The sequence below is a fragment of the Pan paniscus genome, chromosome 2, assembly GCF_029289425.2.
Source record: "Pan paniscus chromosome 2, NHGRI_mPanPan1-v2.0_pri, whole genome shotgun sequence".
NCBI lineage: Eukaryota > Metazoa > Chordata > Mammalia > Primates > Hominidae > Pan > Pan paniscus.
In genome coordinates, this window is record NC_085926.1 from 107,156,487 (window position 1) to 107,168,824 (window position 12,338).

The window sequence follows — 12,338 nt, forward strand, 5'->3', positions numbered from 1 at the left end:
AATCCAGAGAGTCATTCCACAGAACTTCTACTATAGGTTTTGTTTGCTTGCTTGTTTCTGAAAACACCCTATCATTCTCATTCTCTTTTGTTTGATTTATTTAGATTTAATTGTGCTTAAATAAGAGTAGCTCCACCACAGGCCAGAATGGAAAAGAGTTGAAAGTAAGTCTCTGAGAAGCTGGCAGGAAGATACTGGTACTGTTTTTGCCAAATGTTTTGATTCTAAATATGTGGTATCGAGGTTCTAGCAAATCAAATCTCCTCACACTTTTACACTGTTGGTGGGAATGTAAATTAGTTCAACATTGTGGAAGACAGTGTGGTGATTCCTCAAAGATCTAGAAACAGAAATACCATTTGACCCAGCAATCCCATTACTGAATATATACCCAAAGGAATATAAATCCTTCTATTATAAAGACACATGCATGTGTCTGTTCATTGCAGCGCTATTCACAATAGCAAAGACATGGAATCAACCCAATTGCCCATTAATGATAGAACTGGATAAAGAAAATGTGGCGCATAGTATACCATGGAATACTATGCAGCCATAAAAAGGTACAAGGTCGTGTCCTTTGCAGGGACATGGATGGAGCTGGAAGCCATTATCCTCAGTGAACTAATGCATGAACAGAAAACCAAACACCACATGTTCTCACTTATAAATGGGAGCTGAATGAAGAGAACTTACAGACACATGGTGAGGAACAACACACACTGGGGCCTGTCGGGTGGAGATGGAGAGAGAGAGCATCAGGAAGAACAGCTAATGGGTGCTGGGCTTAATACATAGCTGATGGGTTGATCTGTGCAGCAAACCACCATGACACACGTTTATCTATGTAACAAACCAGCACATCCCACACAGGTACCCTAGAAGTTAAAATATATGTTGACAAATTTAAAACAGGAAAAAAAATTTATACACTATTCCATTGTATGGATACTTGACAACTGATTAAAACAGTATTCTATTTTAAAAAATCAAATCTCCTCTTTCACCTAAGATTTAAAATAGGTTGATGGTTGAAGAATAGCTACAGAGATGTCTGAACCAAAAATCAAATAGTACAAAGCTTTGGGTTGTTTACAGTCATCAACCACTTAGGCAGGTTCATTTTCCTAGTCTGCATTCTCAGCAGCAGTTCCAGTACGATCTCAGGTGAATCCTTGTATTCTTCCGGGAAACTTGTCCTTAAATGCTACAAAGAACCTTTCATCCAAGAAACATAAAACACCCTGTAGACATTATCTCATTCTCCCTTCAGAACATCTGTGGAAGGAATCAATAAATAATAAACTGATGCTGTACAAGAAAAGAAACTGAGGCTTAGAGAGGAAATTGGCTAATTAAAGACTATTCCACAGGTGTTAACTAACAGACAGGAGTCAGGTGCCACTTTTTGTGGAAACCCCTTTTCCCATTCTACTTACAAAAAAGGAAAGGGAAGTGAATACGTAAATAAATTTAAGCATATTTTGACATTAGTTTCATAATTCATTTAATCTAGTTTAATCTAGTACCAATAAAATACTAGTATCAATCAAAAAGAGGAGTTTGAATTAATGCTGAAGCTGCTTTTTCCTTCTAAGTTAAAAGTAGATATTACTTTGTTGTTGTTTTTAATTGATACTTGGAAAACAGAAATGGAATGAGAAGCTCAAATTAATAAAAAAAAAAACCAATAGCACATAGTAAAATTTTTGTTGTATTTCTGGCACCCTAGATTTTTTACTGGCATATGAAACCTTTATCTGCCAATGATGAGCTAGAAGACAACCAGCTGAAAATGGCACAGAAATTTATATTTCAAAGGAAAAGAAAATATAAACTAAAAGTAATCATTCTCCCATTTCTAACAAATTATTATTGAAATTTACATTTACATCAGGGCTGGAAGAAAATCTGTTTGCATCGAATAGGAGGCAAATATTTATACTTTTGGTTTACTCTAAACCAAATCAAGATCAAGTTAATCAGAAATCAAATTGAATTTTATGTGTGGTGGGGGCCTCAGTTTGTGTCTGAGCTGTGTTCATCTTAAGATTCACTCATTTCTTGGCATAGCTGCAGAACTGGTGGCCCAAGACTCCCAGGAGTCTATTTATAGACAAGCCTGTGGATCTGTATTCTGGGAGGAGGGCGCTCCTTATCCTAAAGGAAAATTCCTAAAGGAAGACTCATATGAAGTGCTCCCAATTGTCTAGAAGAATGGGAATAATGAGACAGATGTGAGAGGACGGACTCTTTCTCTGGTGCAGGGTCAGGCACTAAGACCAGAGGTGGCACAAGGCCACGATGTCTGAAGGCAGAACTGCTGTCTGACACGGAAGTGACAAGTCATCAAGAAAGTGCACTCACTTCTCTGTGCTCTTGGTGCCCATCATGATGAAAAATTCAAGATTTTAATACAGGTGCAAAGCCAATGGAACTCATTTATAATTTACAATTACATGGTTCGTATTACGCATTGTCACATTTCCAATAGAGGCATTTTGTTTGCCCTCTAGGACAAGAGTACACAAGCTCTTTTTCTTTTTTTTTTTTTTTTAATTATACTTTAAGTTTTAGGGTACATGTGCACAATGTGCAGGTTAGTTACATATGTATACATGTGCCATGTTGGTGTGCTGCACCCATTAACTCGTCATTTAACATTAGGTATATCTCCAAATGCTAACCCTTCCCCCTCCCCCCACCTTACAACAGGCCCCAGTGTGTGATGTTCCCCTTCCTGTGTCACATATACACTATGGAATACTATGCAGCCATAAAAAATGATGGGTTCATGTCCTTTGTAGGGACATGGATGGAGCTGGAAACCATCATTCTCAGCAAACTATCGCAAGGGCAAAAAACCAAACACCATATGTTCTCACTCATAGGTGGGAATTGAACAATGAGAATACAAGCTCTTTTTCTAAAGAATTTGATAGTAAGTTTTATGTGCGTCCGTGTGAAGAGACCACCAAACAGGCTTTGTGTGAGCAATAAAGCTTTTAATCACCTGGGTGCAGGTGGGCTGAGTCTGAAAAGAGAGTCAGCGAAGGGAGATAGGGGTGGGGCTGTTTTATAGGATTTGGGTAGGTAAAGGGAAAAGGGGGGTTGTTCTCTGGGGGGGCAGGAGTGGGGGGTCACAAGGTGCTCAGTAGGGGAGCTTTTGAGCCAGGAGAAAGAATTTCACAAGATAATGTCATCAGTTAAGGCAGGAACAGGCCATTTTCACTTCTTTTGTGGCGGAATGTCATCAGTTAAGGCAGAAACCGGCCATCTGGATGTTTACCTGCAGGTCACAGGGGATATGATGGCTTAGCTTGGGCTCAGAGGCCTGACAGTAAGTATTTTAGGCTTGCATGTCACATAGGTCTCTGGCATTTTCTTTGTTTTTCGTTTTGTTTTCACAACTATTTAAAGATGTAAAAACCATTCTTAGCTTACCGGCCAAAGAAAAGTAGGCCATGAGCTGACTCCTGTTCTAGAATGTCGGGCCTTATGCTGGTATCTGGGTAGCGTGTGATTAAGGGCTTGGTATGCTGTCCTTCCTTCCTCCCTGTGCCACAATTATGACACTCAGTCAAATTGTTGAGTTCTTTCACCAATCCTGAATATTCATATCTGAGGCCTCCAGCTGTGATTAAAGGATAAATAAATAGATAACCTTGTGCCATTCCAGGGGTTACAGGCAGCGATGTTCTGTGCTCCATGTTTTGGAACAAGCTAGAGTTGGGTTAATGAAGGGCAGTTTCCTCATTTTAGGCTACTATAGGAGCATGGACTCCACACGGTGGCTCTTGAGTAACAAGCTAACCAGCCCACAGGAATACTAGGGAAGGAAACAGGGCCCTGGGCTGATATTAGCAGTCAGGGCTTGTGGGGTGAGCAGTAGCAGGAGCCACCTGAGGCTCTGCAGATGTGCCACACCCGTGGACAGGCAGCCTGGGAAGCTCTGGCTGTGGGCACTGAGCTAGAAATTGAAGAAGAAAAGGAATGTCATGACAGGTGCCATATGGGAGCTGGCAGGACTGTGTTTGCAATCACCTGTGAGACACCACCTGGAGACATCCAGGAAAAAAGGCAGCAGGGATTTTGTAGAGGATGGGGACAGAAGCAAAGGAACACTGTCTTCTATTGTTAGTGTTACCCAATTTTATATTTTAATCTAAAGGCTTAAAGATGGCCTGGAGAAACACAGTTCCCAGGGGTTTGCCAGATTGATCCTGATGTTGTTTTCCACTCACATAAATGGAAATAACAGTTTTCTAAAAGAGAATAGTGCTGTGTGATCAGGAAACCAATATGCCATCTCCAGTCTGGCTACTCAATAGCTGCATGACTCTGGAAAGTACCTTAATTCTCCTGGCCTCAGGCTGTTTCTCCATATCACACAGAGAATTAAGGCAAAAATGTCTAAGAGCTCTTTTTGTTTTAAATGTGTTCTATAATTATTTAATGTTAAAGCCATTAATTAATTAAAAACTGTTGATTGAGTCACCTACTATGTTCCCAACATGGTGCTAAGTAATGAGACCACTGAAAAAAAGTTCCTCTGCAATCAAGAATCTCTGTTAAAGTAAACCAACAATCATGACTCAGGTTATTTCAAGCTAGGGTAGGGGTATGCCTGTGTTGCTAGGAGATTGTAGAGGATTTCTACACTTGCATAGAAATGAGAACCTGGAGCAGAGTTCTGGTGTTATTGAGCAGCAAGAATGAGAGTACAGGGGGAAGCAAAGGTGGCACATTGATTACAAAACACAGCTGAGGTGTTGATCACTCTAGATGTCTCCAGTCAGTCGTGTAGAAATCTATGTGCTTCAGAACAGTCTGTAAGTAGAAATCTGTGTGCTTCCACAGTCTGTAAAGGGTGGGGATAGGGCATGAGGAGAAAGGCATAAGAGTCTACCTGTTCCTCATTGGTAAAAATAATTCCATCCTTTACATTTACAGATTGGATGACCTGGCTCCAGGATCAGGGAAGTCAGAGCCCAGACCTCAGTTCACGGTGCTTCCTCAGATTCTGGGAATGCTGCAGGAAGCTGAACTTCAGGGGCCCAGTGGGTTCAGGCCCCAGACACCAGGGTCTTTGCAGTCCCATCATGGTGAGTATGAAGGAGCCATGCTAAAGCACAGCCCTCATCTGGAAAGGGCTAAGAAGGGTGGTAGGGTTAAGAGTTGTGGTGGTGATGGGGTAGGGGTTCTTCACTGAACAAGTGACCCAGAAAGCAGATAAAGCCCAGTGAATCTGGAGAGATGCAAAAACTAGGGCCAAAAAAGACTAAGGCAGAGTTGAAAAGGCTTCCCAGAGGAGGTGTTGCTTGAATTGCAGCTGGTAAAAAAAGAAGGAGTTTCCAAGTCAACAAGCTGGGGAGGGTGGGTGAGAGTTAGTAGGGATGATAATGAAGGGTTGGGAGCAGGCAATTTTCAGACAAAAGAATAATATTTGCAAAGGCACAGAGTGTGAAAGAAAATGATCAGTCCAGTGAACTGCAAGCACTGCCTGGCTGAGAAATCATGGCACAAGAACAAAGAGAGGCTTCTTTACTCTGGACAGTCATTCCATCATTGCCAATTACCAACCAGAAATTGAACCTGCGTGGGACAAAATGGAAAAGATTTTGTTATACACAAATGTCATGATAGAGAGATGACAAATCATCATCATTCATTTATTTATTCATTCATTTAATTTAATCAAACAAATATTTGTTTAATACTTACTAGGTGTCAAACATTTTTTTGTACTCAAGATTTAAACCACAGGAAAGTCCAGTGCTCTATGTAAGCTGTGTTCTTTGGATACTCTGACACAGGCATATTTTTAGTGACTGCTCTTCAATCTTCTTAATTTCTTCAGTTTATAGTTTTGATTACCAGGGTGTGTATGTGTGTGTGGTTGGTTGGGTGTGGGTGTGTGTATTAATTCCCATGTTTTCCTAAATAGGGGTTCATTAATTCTTCATTCTATACCTCATTCTCTCATATGTTACATCTGTTAAATGAGTGTGGCAATTTATTAATTAAATATTGACTCTTGGAACATTTTGAGCACTGACAATTTTAGTCATAAACAGACGACTGCTGTTTTCTTGCCCCAGAGCAATGACAACATACATTCAATTGTTGTTACCTGTTTTTATAAAATGTGTGAAAGGATTTTTTTATTCACAACTTTGACTATCACCACTTGAGTTCATGTGAATGATATTTTAACATGCCTTGAGTTTTTACCAAGCCATTCTGTACTGCTGGATTTAAACATCTTTGCATGAAGCAGAGTTGGCGTGCTATTATACATTGCAGACTTGTGCTTCCTTGTTTTTCTGGCTCACTACCTCTAGCACTCCAATTCCGAAAATTCATGGACTCCACCTGGTTCTACAATCCAGTGCCTTCATCGTTACTCACTGTTCTTCACTCCCCTCAGGTCCTTTCTTCCGTCTTTACGGGGCTTAGAAGTCATGGTCCATTGTTGTAACACTTCCTTGTAGACACCTACAACTCCCTCCCAACACACACTTTCTTCCTCTAACTTGTCTGAAAAAAATCCTCAATTCTGATTACTCCAGCTCTCTGTTTACTCTATGCCTGCACCTGTGCTATGGTTGGGGAAAAAAGCAAAACACAGCTATGCTGACAGATCTCACTGTAAATTCATGACCAGAAATCTCTCACATGGGCCCACGGCACTGCCAAGGAAAGGCCACTACATTTCCAGAATCTCCTTCTTTCATTTCTTTAGGCGAGCATTTAATATCTTCTCCTTTGACAAACTTTCAATATCTCCTCCTCCACCCTCATTCTTGGCCAGTGGCTTTGGTTCCTATTTCCCTAAAAAAAAATAAAATGATAAGAAGAAAACTACATACTCTCAATCATATCTGCTACCCTACTTGTACCCATGCTCCTATATACTCACATTCCGCCAGTTATTCAAGATATAAACTACCTGGACTCCTATCTGAGGACAGCCCTCCACTTATCACTGGATTCCATCCTCTTCATGTGTATTCAAGAATATCGCTATAAAGGCCTGGCGCGGTGGCTCATGCCTGTAGTGCCAGCACTTTGGGAGGCCCAGGTGGGCAGATCACGAGATCAGGAGATCGAGGCCATCCTGGCTAACATGGTGAAACCCCGTCTCTACTTAAAATACAAAAAATTAGCCGGGCGTGGTGGTGGGCACCTGTAGTCCCAGCTACTCAGGAGGCTGAGGCAGGAGAATGGCGTGAACCCGGGAGGCGGAGCTTGCAGTGAGCCAAGATGGTGCCACTGCACTCCAGCCTGGGTGACAGAGCAAGACTCCGTCTCAAAAAAAAAAAAAGAATATCGCTATAAAAAAAAAAGAATATCACTACAGCCATTCTCTCCTTTCACTTCTGCATCATCAATTTTCACTCCCTCTACTTGTTTCTCATCAGCCTATAAATGTGCTATATTTCTCCCACCTCAAAAGAAAAGGAAAAGAACCTTCTCTTGGTCTCACATTCTTCTCCCTCTCCCTCCGCTATTTCTCTGCACCCATTAATTCTCATCCTCGCCTCCCATTTATTTATGAACGCTCCAATTTTTTTTTTTTTTTTTTTTTTTGCCCCCAATACCACCAAAACTGTTCTTGTCATGATCAACAATTTGTAAAATCCAGTGGTCAGTTCTCGATTCTTATTTTACTTGACTCATCAGCAGCATTAGGCAGAATTGGCCACTTCTGCTTCATAAAATATGTTCTTTACTTGATATTTGGGACATCAAGTTCTCTTCCCACCTCACTGGCTCCTCATTTTCAGTATCTTTTGCTGATTTTCAAATCTTTCTGACCGCTAAATGTTGCCGTGCTCAAGCTAAGTGCTTCTCTTCTCTGTTTACATTCTCTCTCAGGTGACTTTAGCCTGGCCTGTAGCTTTAAATATTATCTATATTCTGACAATGTCTAAATTTCTTTCTCCAAATTGGAGATTTCTCTGGGTTTTGGGACTCTTATATCCAACTCACACTAAACATTTTCACATGGTTATCTGTTAGGCATCTCAAAAGTAATATATTCACTATTCCTGTTCTCTTCCCCCATTCCACAAAAACCTGCTTCCTTCCACCCATTTTTCCCACGTTGGTAATTGCCAATAGATTTTTCCAGCTCTTCAAAACAAAGACAGTGCAGTATTCATTACTTTTTAATTGAGATAAAATTCACATGCCACAAAATTCACTCTTTTTAAGTATACAATTCAGTGGGTTTTGTGCAACCATCACCACTATCTGATTGCAGAAGATTTTCATCAACCTGAAAAGAATCCTTGGTTCAGTCATTCTTTTTTTCTTGCTGTTTGTTTGCTCTAGTTTCTTTTCTTAGGAAAATGCTAATTAAAACCACAGTGAAATATTACTACATACCTATCAGAATAGCTAAAATAAAAAATAGTGATAACACAAAATGCTGGCAAGAATGTGAAGAAAGTGGATCATTCATACATTGCTGGTGCACATGCAAAATGATACAGCCACTCTGGAAATAGAGACGTAGTTTGGTAGTTTTGTTTTTATTTTTCATTTAAGTCATTCTTGACTCCTCTTTCTCACACATTGCACTTCAAATCTATCAGCAAATTCTGCTAGCTTTACACTCCAAACATATCCAGAACCTAAGTACTTTCTGTCACCTACACTGTTATTAAAATTGGGATGTTCCAGGATTACAAAAACTGGGCTCCTTGATTCTCACCCTTGTCTCCCTGTCAACAAAATAGCTGTAAAGAGCCTTTTAGAAATTGAAATTAGATTGGCTGGGTGCAGTGGCTCACACCTGTAATCCTAGCACGTTGGGAGACTGAGGCAGGCAGATCACCTGAGGTCAGGAGTTTGAGACCAGCCTGGCCAACATGATGAAACCCCATCTCTGCTAAAAATACAAAATTATCCAGGCATAGTGGCGGGTGCCTGTAATCCCATCTATTTGGATGGCTGAGGTGGGAGCATTGCATGAACCCAGGAGGCGGAGGTTTCACCGAGCCAAGATCACGCCGTTGCACTACAGCCTGGGAGACAAGAGTGAGACTCAAAAAAAAAAAAAATCTAAGTTGAATGTCTCAATACGCTCTTCAAAATTCTCTCATGGCTTTCCTTCCCTTTAGAGTAAAATCTAACCTTTACGCAGTTTCCTTCAAGGCCCTGCATGATCTGGTTCTGTTAGTTCTCTGACCTCTCTCTTCTACCTCTCTCCTGCTTGCTTAGTGGGCTCCAGCCACAGCAACCCCCTTGCTGCTCTTCAAACATGCCAAGCACACCCCCAACTCAGCCTCTCTCTCATCAGGTACCCAAGAGGCTGCCTCCCTCGCTTCCTCCACGTCTCTGCTCAAATGTCACCTTATCCATGAGTCCTTTCCTGAAATTTGTACATTAAATAATATTCACCAGCACTCCCAATTCTCCTGGCTTGTTTTAGTTTTTTTTTTTTTTCCCTCATAGCATGTATTTCCATTTGACATAACACCAATATACTTGCTTATGTACTTACTCTTTTTTTTTTTTTTTTTTTTTTTTTTTTTGAGACAGAGTCTTGTTCTGTCGCCCAGGCTGGAGTACAGTGGTGTGATCTCGGCTCACTGCAACGTCTGCCTCCCAGGTTCAAGTGATTCTCCCACCTCAGCCTCCTGAATAGATGGGATTACAGGCACCCACCACCACGCCCAGATAATATTTGAATTTTTAGTAGAGATGGGGTTTCACCATGTTCACCAGGCTGGCCTTGAACTCCTGACCTAAGGTGATCCACCTGCCTCGGCCTCCCAAAGTTCTGGGACTACAGGCATGAGCCACCATGCCCAGCCTATACTTATTCCCTGACTTCTCCCAACTATTACGTAAACTTCAAGCTGACAAGGAATTTGTCTTAAAACAGTATCTGGCATGTAAGAAGCACTCAATTAATATTCATTCACTGAATGAAAGAAGAAAGGAAAGAGCATATGACCAGAAAAACAACAACAACAACAACAAAAAGGACAAGCAAGACAATCTACGTTTATAACAGAAGAATTGAATCTAGGGGTGCTCATTAAGAATTGTGATCAAGCTTAAATTTTTCCCAGAAAAAAAAGATGTTTAAATAGTACAAGAAAATGAATACGACAGATTGCATCTTGTAATAAGTAAGTTCTAAAGAGAGAGAGTGTTTCATGTCTGAAAATGTCTAGCTAATAGCATCATGGGCATAATAGTGGATCTTCATCTAAGTTTATTCAGTCTTTACCCAACTTGTCCTGGATGGCCAAGAGACTAGCAAAGGTTGGATGCAGGTGGAACATACTCTGACTCAGGGATACTTATTTCATGATTAGACAGCAGTTTCCTAATCGTTGTCCATCCCTTCTCTCCATGCACACGATTCAGCCCTTAGGGTTATCTCTGGATACCCATCACTTGGGTTGCTGGGCACTCTTGTGTAAAGAGAACCAGCCCTGAGAAAAGAGAAATTTCCTTCAGCAGTCTACACCTTCATAGATGAGGGTAGTAGCAATAGGAGAAATCTATTTTACAGATTAAAATCAGAAGAAAGGAGAAATTTCTGCTAAGAGAGGGGAGAACAGTAGACTGGCTATCAACAAGATAAACTATAGAAAAGCGATCACTAGCGTATGAACCATCCCCCAAGGCACTGTAGGTCAAAACAGATGCACGTGTTGGAAGATCTAGGAACCTGCAGATGAATCCCTCTAGAACAAGAAAACAACATTAATAAAAGTTTATATTTATTGAACTTTTTGTTAAGTGGTTACCTAAACCTTTTATGCATATTGACGAGTTTAATTCTCACCATAACCTTACCGGGTAGGCATCATTATTATCTGAAAGGCAGCGAGATTAAGTAACCTGCTCAAGGCCACATAATTAGGAAATGAAGGGGTCTTGAGATGAACCCAGACAATCTGGCTTTGGAGCTCATCATCAGTTTTTTTAAAATAAAACAAAACAAAACCCTGTCGTATACACTATAATATGCATTTTAAAGTGTATAATTTAATTATTTTTAGCATATTTGTGAAGTTGTGCGACCATCACTACAATTTTAGAACATTTTCATCACTCCAAAATAAGCTCCATACCCATTGTCAATCACTCTCCATTTTTCTTCAGCTCCCCAAACCCAAGAAACAACTAATCTACTTTCTATCTCTATTGAATTAGCTCTTCTGAACCTTTCAGATGAATGGAATTATACAATATGTGGTCTTTGATTCATCCATGTTGTAGCATGTATCAGCATTCCATTTCTTTTTTATCAAATGATATTTGGTTGTCTGGATACACCACATTTTATTTACCCATTAATCAGTTGAAGAACATTTGCATTGTTTTCACCTTTTCCTGTTATAAATAATGCTTCTGTGAACATTCATGTACAGGCTTTCATTGCTTTTGGGTATATAACTAGGAATGGAATTGCTGGGTCATACAGTAACTTGGTATTTAACCTCTTGAGCAACACATGGTCTTAATCACTACACAGGATATTTCACACAGTGGATATGAAGTCACAACTGTCTCTCAAGATTTTGGGGTTGTTATTGCCTCTTACATTCTAAAAACTTTGTGTTTTTCTTGTTTTGAAATTCAACATACTGTTATTTCAGCATAAAATGGAACTTGGCTAATTTGAAGCTTGAGGTGAACACATTTTAATGAATCTATGATATATGCCAAGGACTATTATAAGATCTATGATGGATACAGGGAAAAAAATATATTCCTATGAACAGTCTCTATAGCTTTAATAAACCCTCATTGAGCATCCACCAAGTGCCACTCACATTAATCCCTCATTGGCCAGGCATGGTCATGTAAGTCTGTAATTTCAGCTCTTCAGGAAGCTGAAGCAGGAGGATTACTTGAGCCCAGGAGTATGAGGCTGCAGTGGACTATGATCATGCTTGTAAATAGCCTCTACACTCTAGTGTGGGCAACATAATGAGATCCTGTCTTTAAAAAACAAATCAAGACAAAACAAAACACCAAATCATAAACCTGTCTACTTGTAACTTAAAATCTTCTGGAGAAGACAAATACATGTCAATGTGAACTTTTATAAGAACAACTAAGTATAAATATGTGTTGTTTTGAGATCCTATAATAAGAGCAAGAACTCAGGGAGGTCAGAAAAGGCTTCCTTGAGAAAAAAAACACTTAAGTGAAGATCTGAAGGGTGGGAAGAGTTAACGAGTTAACTGGTGAAATGCAGGAGGGGAGAGGGTCACTGGCAATTAAAACAGCCTGTGCCAAGGCATTGATGCAGGAAGGAACCATGTAAGCATGAAGTCTCCAAAGAAGAGAGAGCGAGGGCT

At 40.3% G+C, this 12,338-nt stretch overlaps 1 long non-coding RNA gene across 1 annotated transcript; it reads left to right on the forward strand.

Annotated features, from left to right (window-relative positions):
• The first annotated feature begins 4,701 nt into the window (after nucleotides 1-4,701).
• Nucleotides 4,702-11,795, forward strand: LOC130541409 (uncharacterized). The gene is made up of 3 exons (XR_008955460.1): nucleotides 4,702-4,832; nucleotides 4,954-5,105; nucleotides 9,553-11,795. It is a non-coding gene; the product is annotated as an uncharacterized LOC130541409 (long non-coding RNA).
• The last annotated feature ends 543 nt before the right edge of the window (nucleotides 11,796-12,338 follow it).